General features: G+C 39.1%; 1 protein-coding gene across 1 annotated transcript in view; it reads right to left on the bottom strand.

The window, feature by feature from the left end:
- Positions 1–17255, bottom strand: part of SVEP1 (sushi, von Willebrand factor type A, EGF and pentraxin domain containing 1) — a 131896-nt gene that overhangs the window by 91074 nt on the left and 23567 nt on the right. The gene's annotated exons all lie outside the window — the stretch shown is intronic.

A 17255-nucleotide genomic window follows, 5' to 3' on the forward strand; every position in this document is an offset into this window, starting at 1 on the left:
ATGCAATCTAGAGGCAGGTCCACTTGTGCTATCAGATATTGTTAACTTTTCTGCATAGATTCTGCATAGTTAAATTTGGTGAACAAGGTAAACTAGCAGTTTTCCCTTTTTTTTAATTTTTTTCCCTTTTTTTTTTTTTTTTTTTTTTTTTTACTGAATATACATGGACAGGAGATTTTTGGTTATGTGGATCTTTGACCTGGCTTATGCAGTCTTGTACTTTTATTAATTCATTGGGAGTTACATGGAAGATCCAGTGTGTGTGCCTAGAACTACTTCAAATTGTAGTCCACAACACTGGGACAACCAAAACCTCAAACTACCTCACATTTATGCTCTTGGAGGAGAACTACAGTCTGAAGCAGCGGGCTCTCTCTCCCACTGCTTTACATCATCTATGATTCCTGTGCCTTGGCAACGGCAAACTTTATGAAAATTAGAAAATATGTCACCCTGACCTTCATGTGTGTGAAGCAAGTACTGTGGTAGCTGCCTTTGCCATCAATTATGTTTTAAATTGGCCACCATGAATGGACCAATAAGCTTTACAGGGATAATGCATGGCGTGGTGGAGGAAAAGGAGATCCCTGTTCCACACCAAGCAGCCAGAGACTTCCTGATGCTTTCCCACTCAGTGCTGCAGCACAGGAAGAGTTTGGGGTGTCCTGCAGTACTTGCACACAGAGCTGCCAAACACTCCCTCCCACCTCCAAAACCCATCCCGCTGCTGCACCGTTCATTTGTGAGTGGCCTCTGCAAGGGAAACTCCCCGGTCCCCTGCCCTCTCCATCTATTTTGCAGTGATATCTCTTGGCTATTTCTTTAACTATTGTATTCTGCTATTCTAGTAAACCAAACGATGACCCACAATTGTGTGTTTCTCTCCTGCTTGTCTTTTCCAGCAGAAAAACTGAGTACCCTGGCCCCTGAAACATAGCCCACTGGACCTACACATGAAGATCTTTAAGCCTGCCTCTCAAAGTCTTTTCACACCCTGGAAGGTATAGACTGCCTCCAGGAGTTACTGCTTTTGTTGTTGCATTTAAGTTATCCGGGAAGATGATTTTGGTTATTTTTTTTAAATCTCCTGTATCATAGGTTTATCAGAACGGGCACTTTGTTCCCATGAAATGCCTTTGGAAAACTAAGGAGAAAAAAAAATCTCAATCTTTGGCAGATACTGTAATCCACCCTTCTGCAGTTTGCAACATGTATGATGCCATAAAAAATTGCATGAGCCACAAGCACGCCAGGATTACAAGAAATATGCAAGGAAGTGGCTTTAGCTAAACATTTGACATGTATGACTTGTACAAAGACTGCAAAAGAAAACCTTGAGCTTGCCTTTAAGTGTAGGGATCAGAGAAGGATTTCTGCTAAGTCTCAGCATGTTCTCCAGCTCTTTAATATCTCCTGTTATCCCCAGCATGTGCTCTGCATTAATTTCAGACAGCATTGAACCTGCTCATCCATCTGCTCTTTGTCAGTATTCCTTAAGCATCCTTCTCACAGCAACATGATTAGCAATTTAACAAGCTAGATGTCTTCTCTGTTCCTATTTGATGTATTTTGCCCCATTTCTTTATTAGGTTTATGATTTTCCACTCACTGGGGAGAGCAGGCTGAAACAAATCAAAAGTTTAGCTACTTCTGTACATGATACATAGGTAGGGGTTCACTCAAACCTTTTTACTGAATTTACAGACATCAAAACTGCAATATTCCACTACCAACCAGGCCGTGGCATTTGGAATGACACTTGGAGATGATCTAGCTCTAGACCTTTAAGCACCTCAAACAGACATAACAAACTTTCAGCAGAAAAAACTTGTTCATGATAAAAATTAGAATGTTGGATCCTTTCCATGGGGCAGAAAAACTAGAAAGCTGCGTGGAAGGAGATGCAGCCCCTTGGGTGACCATCCCATCTCAGTACCCCAAGCATACACAGTGTGGGAGAACAATCTGCCTGGTGAAGAATATAAGCCCAAGAGCTATCACGGCTTGTAAAAATTAGGATGCCTACAAGGACCTTCCACTGGGAGGTCTGGTCATGAGCCACAACTGTGCTGAGAACCCCTGAGTAGGCTTGGGGCCAGCACATTTAGACAGGATTACTGAAAAGCAATGATTCTGGCTGCAAAACATCCTCCTTAGTAATAACAGCAGTACTGAAAATATAGATAAAATTGATTTATGCCCAGTTTTAAAACTTTTTTTTTAAAAAAACAAACAATTACTGTATGTTAAAAACATGGTGAGTGCCCTTAATAGGTTCATACTTGAACCACATGTGTGTTGCAAGGACACAGAGCTTTGAAAAGTATTTTACATGTTTTACAATCCTAAAGACTACTATATGTGCTTTTACAGAGGGTAACTTTTCTCTCTATCTCAAAGCATGTGGTTTATTGAGGAATAAAACCAAAAAATCCTGATTCCAGGTACTGTATTATAACTTAAAAAAAAAAGAAGCCTACCCATGCTTCATTCAAGATACAATTTCACAAGATATATCCTGACAGCTTGCGCAATTTGCATACTCAGAAATGGCATTAATGTACTGAAATGAAGCGGTTTTGGTTTAAATCTCAGTGGCACTTTACAGGTTTGCTCTTTGCATAGACATCAAATCTAGCCTTGGTAAGTTTGGAGGCAAACAAACCCAAAGCAAACATAAACATGCCTTTTAGCTACGGATATCCACTCATGCTTTTTTGATTTTTAGAGCTTGGATGTTGATATATGTCCTCATGCCCCTGCATATTTCTAAAATGTATCATGAAAAAGTGTACAAAAACTGATGAAATGACAAAAAGGTCTTCCTAGGAAATTAACTTAGTTGATTGTGTGAAGTTTGCCATGCAATTATAGATTATTTATGAATGTACTTATGTGCAAGTGAAGGTTTTGTGTCCAAGACTTCATACACAGCAGACCCTCACTTAAAAGAGGAAATAAAAGCAATTCTGAAAATGCTTTGCTCAGAGCAGAACCACTATATAGTAGGCTTCTCTGGAGATGGTCTTCACCATAATCAGAGACACACATTCCTCAGTAAACCTTGGTTACTGCTGATGTCACAGCACATGCTACTCTAAGTAGAATAAGTGCCCTGGATCTCTGGATAGCTTCCTGCTATTTAAATACATAAACACTGGAAAGGAACATCACCATCCTGTCCTAGGTGTGTTGATTTGCCATTTTAATATACTTGCTGTGAAGCTATATTTTTGCTTGTACAAAACAGTAAAAAAATACAGACAGGCTGAAGTAAAGCCAATTCCATGAAAAAGAACCCCAACATTTTGTTTTGTTTGTGTCACATGCAGATGAGTAAATACCTGTTTCAGAGATCTAGTATTTTTCTCATCTGAAGGCACTAGAAGCCCAGTTTTCTCTAGGCCTGGTCAAATCACTGTACCATGCATCAAATAATCCTACCCTTTCTTTCAGCTGACAGAAAGGGTTCTGGGGCAGGAAGGAAAAGGGAGAGCCTAGAAAAGGACACATTTGCAGAGAGGGATGCAAATCAGATGCAGGGACCACAGTCACTCCTTACTTTCTCTTTCATTACTCATTGTACCAACAAATCCAACAATCCATCACATCCCTAACAGGATAGACTAATAAGCAGCTTCTAGATGCCCAAAAGGCCAAAACCATCCTTAAAGCAAACCCCAAGTGATGGCAGTTATATACATCAGAAGAGTTAAAAAGATCCATCTGGGCTGCACTATATGCTGTTTGGTTAACTTCTGTGTGAGCTAGAGGCACACACTGGAAAGCAAGAAATAGTCCTCCTTTATCCACAACTGGAAAGAGGGACTACTTGGAAAGAGAGAAGTCTTAACTGGGGAAAAAAAATAGTAAATGCTTCCTTAACAACTCCTGATGCATTACACCCAGAGGAAGCTGGACAGAAGTGAGAATCTACTCTACTGCCTGGGACTCTTGGGACACACTGAAACCACCTCAACCCAGCTAGCACTTGCTCAGCACAGCTTCCAGAAGCAGGGAGCAAGGGTCTCATATTACATGCCTAACTCAACACATCACTTTTTCCGGGGATTCCTCAAAGGTAATTTTAATCAAAATAAGGGATTAGGGTTTAGAAGCCAACCAAGCATGCACCCCCTGCTTCACAGCACTGACAGCTTTCTGCAGAGAAAACCATACGTGAATGTTGGGTCAAGAATGGTGCTGCAAGATCCGTTTCCACTGGGTGCACCTAATCAGCAATTTGAACTCAGTTTTGTGTTCAATGATTCTTGGGACTTAGGTGTGTAACTAAAAATGGCTCTCTGGTCAAACTGAATGGCTTTCCTCAGAGCAGCAAGTTGCATGAAGAATCCAGGAAAAGTCAGAGAGTCTGCATCCTCAGATTTTTTCCTTCTCGCTCGGGCAAAAATTGTGAGTTTGCTCTCTGGTAAAACATTTACAGAACCTTGTATAGTCCTGAATTATTTTACTAGTCTAAGGTGAAATGCTCCCTTTCTGCTGTTGCCTTCAACACCCACTCCCAGCTGCTGTTGCTGCATATATGATCATGAAAAAAAAAAAAAAAAAAGATACCTATTTCTGCCTCCTTTCTCTACAGGTCAGATTAGTTTGAGTTGCTGAGTCACAGATGGGGAATGCAGCAAGCAAAAGCTATTATAAACAGGAAAGTGAAGCCATTTCTGCCAGACCCTCAATAAACTGTCACTACTGCATTAGGTGCCAAACTTGGCCTCTTTTCCACATCCCTTATTTTTATCATTAAATATACTTTTCAACAACAGTGATTATACTCCTATTAAGTAACATTTCTGAGCACTGAAGATATAGCACATGACTGTGCAGATGGAGAACATATGTCACTATTTCCATGTTTATTTACTTAGCAGCCCAGGGTGAGAGTCAGACAGTTTTTGGTTAACTTAAGCGAGCTGAAGCACATGCAATGGCTCAGGCCAGTAATCAGACAATAAAAAGTCGTGGGTTTGCCAATTATTTTTTTTACATATTGTGAAACTAGCCCAGCTATCCCTGTGCAGAGTTCAGTAAAGTGTTGTAATCTCAATGTTATAGTTTCTACTTAATTCTTGGAATCACTACTGATACCCATGATTTACTGTGAAAAATGCCACAAATCCCATTCTCCATTCCTCATGCAAAGCTCTTACAGAAACTGACAGGATCTCCTGACTTCTTTTAAAATGATCTAAATATGTAGATCAAAATTAAGTCTCTTTTATGGAAAGCAAGAGTACTGAGAGAACAACCAGATCACTATGCTCACCATTAACTGTTGTTTGCTCAAGGAACATTTGGAGAAGTGACTGCTGCTAACTTAATTTCTCCCATTTTCCCTTGTCCTTTTCAACTTTCATTTCTTTGCAAGACATAAAGGAGGTCCTTAAGGAGGGATCTGACATCAATGACATCTGCATCATTTGCAACATCAGCTGCAAACAAAAGGGTCACCTCAGATTTGAACTGACGGAATGTGTTTTAAGTACTAAATCCTGTGCCTGCCAACAAAGTGAGCTTTACTACCACAAAAGCTATGGTAAAATAGATTAAAGATAAAAAAAAAAATTACTTCGCAGTACCAAAATCAAATACTCAGCCTTAGTCCTCAGTCTAGCAAAGTTTCCTACTGTGAAGAATCTCCATTAAAGCATTTCTGAACGCCTCCATCCTTTAGCCACTCTGCAAGGACTTAATCTTCTGCAAGGCAGGAGTCCTCTCACAAAGCAGGAACCCCTGGCTAGTAAGTCATGTGTTTGGAAGGCCCCTTCTTGCTATCAGTATTGACCAAACAGGTGCTAAAGAAGCAACCTGTAGCATCCAAGGGATTTACTGAAGTGCAGTTTTTTGATCTAGAATAAAATAGCAGCCTGCTGCTGCCAGAAAGTGAACAGGGAAACAGCGGAGTGACATTCTTTCAGGAACTATAAGGTGCTCAGCCTATCTGTACATCAAAGTGATGTACGGATGGTCTGTGTCCCGCTTCTCCATCCTCTTCTCAGCTTCAAGGGTATTTCTTCCACCTTGAAAAAGCAGAGTCACTTGTGCTCTTTCTAAAGGGCAGTGTATTTTTATTATTTGGGAGGAAAAATGTTGGCCACACTTTCTGTCCTACCTTATTCTCTAAATGCATGCCCTTTTCCTGAGCTCTTTTGCCATAAACAAGGCCATCTACACCTGCAGACATGGAGAATAAGAAGGGGGGAATGTTCTTAACTGCAACCCAGTTAAAGAAAAAAAAAGGTAGGCAGAAATAAAGATTAAATCAGTGCTTAATGGACCTACGACTTATGATTATTAAACCACTGATTTTTAGTTAGAAAATCTATTCCTAAAGAGCACTTGATTCCAATTAGTTAGTTTCACAAGACAATTAACACTGTTTAAAAATATCCCAGTTTTTCCTGAGTTGAAGCCAAGTTCTTGGCTAATTTCTTGCACTCTTGCAGACTGTGAAACAGTGAAGGATGCAAGTGACAGATGATAAACTATCTTTCTGATGTAGGAATGTATGAGGCACTGCACTTTCTATTTCAACACAGGAGCTCTCCAAAAAATTATCCTATTAGTAGTGAGAATAAATCAATCTCTGACATCACTGGGAGTGAAATTTAAGATGTTACAGACAACTTTGTGAAGGATGAAGGATGACATTCACAGACCTTGGACTTGTTAGCTTCAATATTTACCTGTGCTTCACTCGAGGCAAAGACTAGACAAGCAACAGCTGTTCTCATGGGTTTGGATTGTGGGCACAAGGTGGGCTACTGGTCCACCTAAAAAAGCCGTATGTGAATATAGCTTTGCTACTGTCATTGCTGAAATCAAGTCACTAATGAAGACCTGCCTTTGTGTACTCCTGTGCTGTGACCTAACCACCACGCTTGTGATGCCATTGGGACAGTTTTGTGAAGTGGTTTTGGCCAATCAGGAAGGTGCTCACAGAAGTGCCACGTTTTGAAAATGGTGTTGCATTTTGTAAGGCATTGTGGTTTGAATTTCCATGCAGAAATAAAAGAGAGAAAAAATTATGTATGTGTTTTACTCCTCTATTCACAATGACATAAAAACTGAGTAAAGGGATTTCCAAGTGACTGCATATTTTGATCCTTATAATGCTGAGGCAAAGGCTTAGACTCTGAAAAGAGGGAAATGGAATATTTGTATTTCAGGTGATATTCTTTGCGAAGTTGACAACAGAAACAATACCAGAGTATTTTTAGGTATACAAACTAATGCCTCTGTGAGACAGATAATAACGGAAGTCCAAAAGAAACACCAGTTTAACTACACATAGCTCTTCTGCTGTTCAACCATGAGATCTGGCAACCATGCCTTACGTTCTGTGTCAACACCAAGTCTCCTCAGAATAAGGCAACTCAGCCTCCCACTCTCCTTGTACTCAGAAAAACCTAGTCCTGTGAACTGTGTTAATTGAAAGAGTAACTTTTGCAGCACTTCATATGCCTGCCAGCAAACCCTTCTTAACCCTTCAGTCTTAAGACCTATGGCACCTCTGTGCCACAGAGGTAAAAAAGATGCAGAAGATTTAAACTAGTTAGATGCTACATTTAAAGGTACTAGAGCACTTCTGCACTGGCCTGGACTCCCCACAGTGAGCACACACACAGTCATTGCTGTAAGAGGCACTGGGCTTGTCTCCTGTGATGCTGAAGTTATTGCAGCAGGCTTTAACAGACTGCCATTCCCGGGCCCACGCAGGCTTCATGGGGTGCTCTGAGGGCACCAGATGGGCAAAGTGTGAAATGAGGGACAGGAAGAGAAAACACAGTAACAGGCCAACATCTCCTTTAAAGCTCCAGGCATTTTTACACAGACATTAAACTCGGAATATAAATATATGCCTTTACATTAACGTGACTTAGAGTATCCCCAGCCCATGTACATACATACAGGTGTTCCTGCGTTCCACTAGAACAATGACATTGCCTGTCTCTTACCTCGATACAGTTTTTAATAACACCTAAGTGTACTTGCAGGTAAGAGCTTTTCTGGGGGAGCATATTCAGAATGCACTTTTCTGTCATAAAACAGTAAAACCTGGAGCTGAAGGGAAGCCTGACAGAAGTAACAGGAATGTTATACTCTGGACTACTCTGTGAAGCCCTAACCAACAAAGAGACTGGAATTAATAGCAATAGTCTGTAAAAAAACCCATGCACTACTAGCAGCCACAATGTAGGAAAGTTCTTGTACTTCATCTTCTGGTATTCTTGTTTGAGAAACAAACTACACACCACAAGAAGATGGGAACTTTGAATGGGTATTTACTATGGCATTTACAAGGGAACATCTTTTGTTTGATTTTTTTGGGGCCAAAAATGCAGTTATTTTTTTAGCTATCCTCAGAATGTTTCTTTTGCTCTCATGCAAAAAACCTCTAGCTGATTTGCTTCATGGCCAGATGAAGGAGCCAGATCTTAGGTTGCTACAACAGGGCGCAGCGCTGCATAAAATCAGTACAGCTGCATACACCTACACAGATGGAGATTCCATCCATCCACAGATGCCATTCTTCTATGCTTTACAGTAATGAAAAGCTGCAACTTAGTGCTTAATTCCTTTGGGTTTTGTTTCAAATCTGTCAGGTCAAACCATAACTAAACAATATGACTACAATTGGACTATATGATTAACTATATTATACACATTTTTGTAAAACTAGTCTTTCTCAACTCCTCCATCCCCCAAAGATCCATTCGTTCTTCCCAATCTTGTGGAGGAAAACACTCCATGTTTAATAAATATCAGACTAGTGAGAAAAAATTCAACTCTTCGAACTACCTTCAGACGTCGTCCTACTAAAACATCTGCACTGGAAGTGTGAGCTGCTGGTCTGGCTTTGTTTTGCATGGTAACAAATTAAACCCTAGGGTTTTGGCCTGAAGAGGTTCCCATTTCTGTGTAGAGTCCTGATTTCTGTTTTCATCAAAACACCAACAAAGCCAGGAGAAACCAATTTCCTGTTTGATGAAACTGATCTGTGTTGCTGCTTTCTCATTCTCAAGGGACCCAGCTTCACTCCACCATGCAGTCAGCACTGTTTCTGGGTAAGAAACTTTGGCCATCTGCAGCAGATTTTGGATTGACAGAAGAAAACAAGGCTGCTTACAAGGCAGAAGACCAAACTGCTCCCATGCACGATGGCTGTTGAGTACCTGGCAAAGATATAAGGCTTACCATAAAATGTTTGCAACCCATTTGTCCTGATTCTGCTTCTAAGTTGAGGGGGCTTTTCCCCCTTTTCATCATGGTGTTTTTTTCCAGCATACTCTTATTGCTGCCTTTGCTGGAGTGGTACCAGAGTCTGAAGTACTTCTGGACCCCTGTGGCTGAAGAAACAGAGAACATTGCACGCAGTGGGAGGAAGCGAGGAGCATAGCTGCAGAGGACACAGAGAGAGGGCTTCCTCCTTGGAAGTGATTGTGAAATAATCTGAGGAACCTCTCAGACAATTTTCCACAGAAAGCACAGAGAAGGCAGCTGGACACGAGTGAACAGGAGAGGCAACAGAAAAGCTGTCTCATCCCTTCGTGCTACTATCTTCCCTTTCTTATGATGGTGTTAGCCAAAGGGACAGAAGGTACTGAAAGTAACATAAGGAACATCTATATTGCCTTTTGGGTAAATATCCCTTGAAAGTGATTTGTTTAGGTCAAAATTTGCAAACAAATTACTTATTTAGCTGTGGGTTATGACCTGATGAGCTTTGTGCACCTTTGCTTCTACATTTTCTTTTCCCTCTCAGCAAACCCAGGGCAATTAACAGATGACCATCTCTGAACACTTGAGAAATAATGCAAACTGCATTTTATACAAAATACTTGCTTCATATTGGAAGAGAAGTAAGCAATATTGTTTAAAATGTTGAAAGGAATAGTACTTATTCTTATAGAAAACACACTTTGCAATATTCCCTGGCCTGGGTAGAGTGAATATCACAGCATAAATCAAGACAAGGACTTAAAAAAAATATTAAAATAATCCCACACTCCATGTTCAACCGGAAACCAATTCTGAGAGCTAAGAGTCAAATTGGTTTGATGAAGTGACAAACACACCATGCACAATCCATGAAATTCCAAATGCAAGACACAATGACTGCCTGATTTTGTCACATGAAGAGCGTTACGCTCCTGTCTGGTTAAATGAATCAGCTTTGACAAGGCTTTGGGAGCAACTTTATGATGGTAGGAATCCTGATGCCTATTCACAACCTCACAGGCACGGGCACTAAGGCTAAACCTTACAAATTAATTGTAGCACAAATTATGTCCTGGGAATGGCTTAAGTACTTAAAGGTGATGCTCTATTGCCGTAGAGAGCCACTGGGGACACAACAGTTCATTAAAACAAGCTCTACGTCTCTCAACCTCTTTCCTCATTTCAGTAATTAACACTCTTCTTTACTGCCATCATATTTTATCCCTCATGCACTCTTTCAAGAATTATAATCTTTTCTTCTCTAAGACAAAAGCTACTTAAAGGCTCATAGAATGCTAAGATCTCTGCTTTTAATTTGTGAGACTGGCACAAGTTCAGGAATAACATGTATGTGCACGTGTCTATGAAAACAACCTGGATATGTGTTTTTGAAAAGGTAGCGAAGGCAAGATGACACCATCTCATCCATAGGGGTACCAAAGAATGTTGCAATAAAAAACATTAAGGGGTTCAATGCACAGACAATTATTCCAATAATTGCCTGGTATGATGCAAGTCCCAATCCTGAAAAGGATTCTCAAATCTGCACGACCAGTCAAAGGCTTATCAAAGGCCTATGATACGATAGTATGAACCCAAGTGGTTCAAAAAAACACATCTGTGACAACGTACACAACCACGTACAATCTCAACGAAGCTATGACAGCCTGCTTTCTATGCTGTTTAGAGACTCAAGGCAAAGCCCAGACTTACCAGTGAAGGGTTTACAGTCATTCAACTACAGGCTAAACCTATCTGGTGCTGTATTTACACTTTGAGCCTTCTTCATTGCAATGGCCACCTGCAAGGGTTATACTGTGGCCAAAGGACAGCTTGGGCGCTCCAGGGAGAGCATAAGTCTGATCAGCACAGAGAGCTGGAGACTATTTCTGCGTCATGTCTATTTCTATTCAGAGCACGGTTTCTGCTCCTCTCAAGCCCTCCAGATGGTTGATTTTTTCCCTCTAATTGCACATATGAACTTTGGCCAAAGGCTTTATTTTAATGACATTCTGAGGTGACCAATACAAGCCACTTCCGAGATAAGGAAAAAAGGGTAACTCATGCATTGCTTTCCAACTTTCCATCAAAGTTATTTCAGAAATAGCTCTGTACTTAATACAAAGGAAAAAGCATGTTTTGGCATAGAAACTTATTTTCTAAAGCCTCATGACATCTAGTTGGAAAGGATGAGATGTTTTTCAATACTGTATACAGATGTAAAATTACACCTCTGCTTTTCTGGTCTGCACATGTCAAGATTGAATCTAGGCTTTCACCTTTACCTTACAATTTCATTTTTAAATAAGTTCTTCAAAAATTGAGCCAATATATACAGAAAGCTTTTCTGTTGCTGGTTTTTGGTTAGTTCTAGGCTTTTCTTTCTCTGTTACATTTCAGCTTTAAATGCAAAGGAAATAAGCTATATGGTGCAGAGTTAGTCTATACCAAGGCATCATTACATATATTAGCTATCATGTTACTTAAAAATGTTACTTTTGAAACAGATGATGTATATAAATTGATACATAAGACCTGGAGAAGAGAGAAAAATCAGTCACTCATTTCCAAGGACTTGATCCAAAACTCATTAACACTACGGAAATACTCTTACTCACTTCAACAGGCTTACCAAAACTATAGATATGGTTAGAAAATACCCATAGCTGCACACGTCATTTGTTTAGGTGAAAAATCTTGTACCAAATTGACCAAGAAAAGCTTCTTTTTCACAACTTTGCAAGCAAAGCCATTAGTTAGACATTAAAACTTTCACATTTCCATGATGCTTGGAAACTAACTGTCTGACTCTGGAGTTTGTTAAAGAGTTTTTCTGATGGACTGAATCTGGGTTAAAATTCCACCTTGGAAATGATGAAGTTCACATCATCTTAAAACAACAATCCTCCACCAAAACAAAGGAAAACCCCCAAGCAAATCTGCATGACTTGCCCCACCTGGGTTATGAATACTTAGATCCCAAAAGAAAGAAAATAAATTCCCAACCTTGTTAGGTTTTTTCCCTACGTATATTTATAAAATGTATACTTTAAAAAAGAAATGGTTCACTTCTGTTTCCCTTCAAAGGCTTCACATGAGGAAAGCAGATCATAGAGGTTTTACAGTTCTGTAATAAACACTTCAGTAATAGACAAAACCTGTTATCTTTTCATACACACTGTGCCTTATGAATCTTTTCGATACTACTCTGTGGATACAAGGTGACAAGGCTTCAAGGGGTAAACTCAACAAAAGAAACTTCTACTGCTGTAAATGCCCCATCTTCATAAAGCAGGTTGTACAGGTGGGAAACAAACTACTTTGGTGCCATAAGCCATTTAAAATGCAGGCAAAAGTACTGCAGTATCATGCAAGCTAACATTCACCTCTGCCAGAGTCATTCCTACCAAAAATAAAATCTTGACATGAAGAATTTACTGACATCATGCTTTTAAATTACCAAGCCAAAGGATTTTATCTCGATTGTATGCTCCATTTGAAAAATCTTACAGCATCCAAATCATTTTTTTACTCAGCCTTTGCTTCGCTTCCTAGAGCAACAAGCACAAGAAATTCTACCTGAATTTTCAAAAGCAAAGCAGGAAATACTGGGCTTCAGGGGACAAACTTTTGAGAAAGCAGATTTCAGTGTAAAAAATCTGGAATAGCATGTCTGCATGCTTCCAGATGTATTTATTTTCCACACAAAATATCTGTAAAAGCAATTTTCTTCAGTTTTTGTGCAAATAATTACAAACGTTTTTACATTGATTACTGAAGTCTTAAAAAGATTTTTTTAAAGATAATTAACTTATTAAACTTCCATAGCCCTACCTATAGCACTTGCTTCCTATATCCACCTTCCTCATCCACTTGTCTTCTGTACCCTCAGTGGAAAACCAGATCAATTTACATTTCTCTTTTACTTACCATCATGATGTTATTATACACTCACTGGAAAAAAACACTCATTTACATTTCTTCTGTATTTAATCATCACAATGTTATGTTCAAATTGTTATCCATAAAAAGTCAAACAAGATTTACAAGAAAAAGAAAAAACACACAGAATGACAACAAGGAATGTTTTTGCCAGTATGAATTAGGCATCAATTCACCATTGCTTAGTCATGGGTATTTTGCATCTTTCTTCTTGGTTTAGATCCCTGCTTTCTTGTTTTCTCTTCTCCTTTCATGTCAGCCAGTCATTTTAACACAGGATATTCACAATAGAACCTTTGTGTATTATCCCAGACAAAAAGCCACTGAAGAGAGGCTGTTACAGAAGGTGGCTCCACTCGGGAGAAGCATTTTTTAAAAGGAATAAATTAGAAATAAAAGAGTAAAGTATACAAAGGTATCTCATCCCCCAAAATGGGTTACAAAAAAGGGTTCATGATTAGAGAGCTGGTAAGCAAAAGATGAGTACCACTGACTGACACGTGTTATCCACAGAGCAAGGACTCTTCAGTCAAGTTTTTCTGTCTCTACGGTAGATGGATCCACATCCATGTTTCTGCAAACTGCTCCAGTTTTGAAAGCGTTAATTCATGCTTCATTAAGCATGTACATCCCAACTTCCAGCTGTAATCCAAGTTTTTTCCAACTCATCTTGTTTAAAATTTTATTTGTTTTCTTCTTTTTGTCTGTTGAGATCTGCAGGTTGATGTGGTACAAGGTAACATGCTAGCAGCCATTTGACATTTTCCTCAAGGCGGTGCTCCTTTTTCAATTTGCCAGTTTTCATTGGCTGCAAATGGTTTCAAACGGCCAGTTTTCAAGGTCTCAGGAGAAGCTTTCTTTTAGTGAGAGCTAAGCTAGAACTGAAGAGTATTTTTCTTATTTAGAAGATAAAACTACTAGAACCGAGGAGTGTTTTTCCAATTCAGAGTTTAGAATTAATTTAGTTATAAATTTTTAGAATTTAAAAACAAAGAAGAGGAACCAAACCAAATTCTTTTCCAGTTTTAAGATGCAGATTCAATCGATGAAAGCATAAAATTGCACTGCCTTGTGAGACAAGAAGAAACTAAGTTCTAAGAGCTTGAAAATCTGCAGTTCTGTTAACTAACTCAAACCTCCAGATTCAACAGGCAAATCTAGCCTGACATTTTACTGTGGCTGGAGACATTTTGTACACTTTTTCACACTCCTTTTCTTGTTCTTTTCCCTCTCTCTCTGACAATTATGAGTGGAATCTCAGAGTGCTGCTGGTGGTTCTCCTTCAGATCCAAGACAGCCACCTGCTGAAGAGTATAGTGTATGTTATGATTTGTGTTACTAACTTTGCATGCCTTGGGGCTTGGAGGGGTCTTGTAAACTCAGTGAAAATTTCCACGTATGACAAGTTCAAGATGGTTAGCAAAGCTTCATTAAGCTCTTAGAGGGTAGCTAAAGAAACACCTTCCGAAAAGGAATATTGAGAAAGGGTGACCCAGCTTCCAGGGGGGTAGAAGCTCCTATCAAAAGGAAAGGAGGAAGGACACACCATAGCAGAAGAGATGTTTAGCTGTCTTTGACTAGGCCATTGGAATCACCATTGGAATTAAAGTTCTTCCTGTCTAAGAAAAGAACTGCTAGTAATATATATTAAATATAAACATTTTTTTTTCTAACAAGAAAGCTATCCAACTCATGAACATCAGGTTTTGTTTTGCATTCTTAACAGGAACAATCCTGAAAATCCCATGGCAAAAAATGCTCAGCTGAAAATTAGGTCCAAAATCCAAGAAACCGCAAAAGGCAAATCTCCCCTGCCTTGCTGGGCCTACATTTCCTCAAAGTTTAAAGTCTCTTCAGTGAATGTGTTCTGCATTAGAATTTGTAAAAAAAAAAAGTCAAACTTTTCACATGACTTCAGGTTTCACTGGAAAGTCTCTTTACAGATCTAAGCCATGTGCTGTTTTGTAGGCAAAATTGTTGCCCTAGTGGCTGTGCAGATGGTAACTGATATGCTTCATTCTCCTAAATCAAAGCGTCGGCAACCTATTCAATACTCATACATATGGTGAAATTCTACACTTCAATAATTATACTAAAGTAGTGGACCAAAAATAAACAATAGAAGGAGTAACTAGCGTAGACTACAAGTATTTCATTTATTAGCTCTGCCCTGCCAACTGCACATCACCTTCATGGATACCTTGTGCTGCAAAAAATGGGGTCCACACGATGTATGAAAGAAACTACTGGTTGCAAGACAACAGTTTCCTGACCTCCCCCAATAGCTGTGGTTCTGCTTAGGAGGTAACTGATGAGATGAACATGACAGGTGTCATCCTTTTGTTATATCATCATGAATCTAAAAACTCACCCAACCTAAGAGCTCATTTAAAAAAACACTTTCTCAGGAGGGTCCTGCTGAAAAATATATGTGAGAAGGCTGTGTTAAAGATATATTCCCTAACTTTCTAAGACAGAAGGTACAAATGGAGATCTGGACATTTGTTTTACTTTTCTGTGGAACAAGCCGTTGACTTGGACACCCACCTTATTACTGGTGGAATGGAAGACATAGTCTTAGATAGCAGAAATCACAGATTTATTTTTGCTGACCTCTGTATTTTTGTTTGGTTGTCTCTAGTTTGAGACTCAACATTTGTAACCAAGGAAAGGAGAAAAAAGCACGAAGCATTATTGAAGAGAAAGTGTTTGTGTACTCTTGGGACCGGTTCTGATATTGCCTTTGTTCTTCCTCTTTCTTCCTTCCTCTGTCACAATTGTCACGAATGTCTCTGGCTGCATGAGGCTGCTAGTGTGGGCCAAGAAGCGTTTGTTTGGTTTGCTTTTTAAAGTAGAGAACAGTCAGTCTGTTCTTCTTTCTGTGGCACATCATCAACTATATTACAAAGAACAGGAGGGGGACATTGAAGCCAATTTCTCCTCTTCAGCACAAAGCATGTGGCTCCTATTTTGTTTTATGGAAGCTTTCTAGAGAGTGTTTTCAGGTAATTAGGAAAGTAAAGAACTATTACAATTTTTACATAGTTATTTTGATACCCCACATTTAAAACCATAAGCAGTACTAAGGCGGTATGATGGATAAGCACAGAGCATACAGAAATTAACCACAGAAAATAACTAAAATAGCAAAACAATCTCCCATCTTCATGAAAACTTTTTTTAAAAAGCCTTAGTTTGTTAACTAAACATAGGCTAGTAGAGCATCCACAAGTTTAACCAATGAAAAACTAAAAGTAGTCCAATTAAAATGTAAGTCCTGTCACTGTAAACTTGCCAAAACTCCTCCTGAATATTATACAGTGAAGAAAAGTTAAAATGCATTCTTAAGATTCCTTATGCTTTACAAATCCACAGACATGCTCAGCTGGGAAATGTTAAAAAAAAAGGTTGGAATCCTTTTCAGAATAAATTATTTCAAAATCTGCTGTTTTTCTCTTAAAGAACACAAACATGTGTTGCCTTTTCTTTCTGTATGTCTTAAAGAAGAATACAATAGTTGAGCAGAGCAAACATACTTTAAAGAGCAAGCTTGAGTTACTCTGGTCAAATTCTCCCTAAAATACATGTATGCATCTTCAATTATCTTCACATATAGAGCAGATACCTGCAATCACCAACTTATTTGCAGTGTATCTAACACCAGCCCCTTCAAAAACTTATTTTACAAGCACCTGATGATGATGTCAAAACGAGACTTTCCTCTACAGCTGTGAAGTACCCATGTAAAGAAATCAGACTTTTATAATTTTTGGTGGCACTTGAAAAGTGTGCTCACCCTATCAAAGGATCTTTCATGTAGAAAGAGTAACTCAAAAATGATAGGCCTGTTATCTTTAGGAACAGATCAAAACAATACAACCATGATCCACATATCCACCACATGTAGATCATATCTCATGAGGAAACATCTCATGAGAACTGTGATATGCAGAATGTGAGAATACAAGACTGCAAGCAAGATTGATATAAAAACTGCATTTTCTTTCTAGTTGAGAAATATTTGATTATAAGTACTTCTTTTGTCCAGCTTATGAAATAAATATAAGAGAGTT

This window comes from Calidris pugnax, unplaced genomic scaffold, assembly GCF_001431845.1.
Source record: "Calidris pugnax isolate Ruff unplaced genomic scaffold, ASM143184v1 scaffold262, whole genome shotgun sequence".
Classification (NCBI taxonomy): Eukaryota; Metazoa; Chordata; class Aves; order Charadriiformes; family Scolopacidae; genus Calidris; species Calidris pugnax.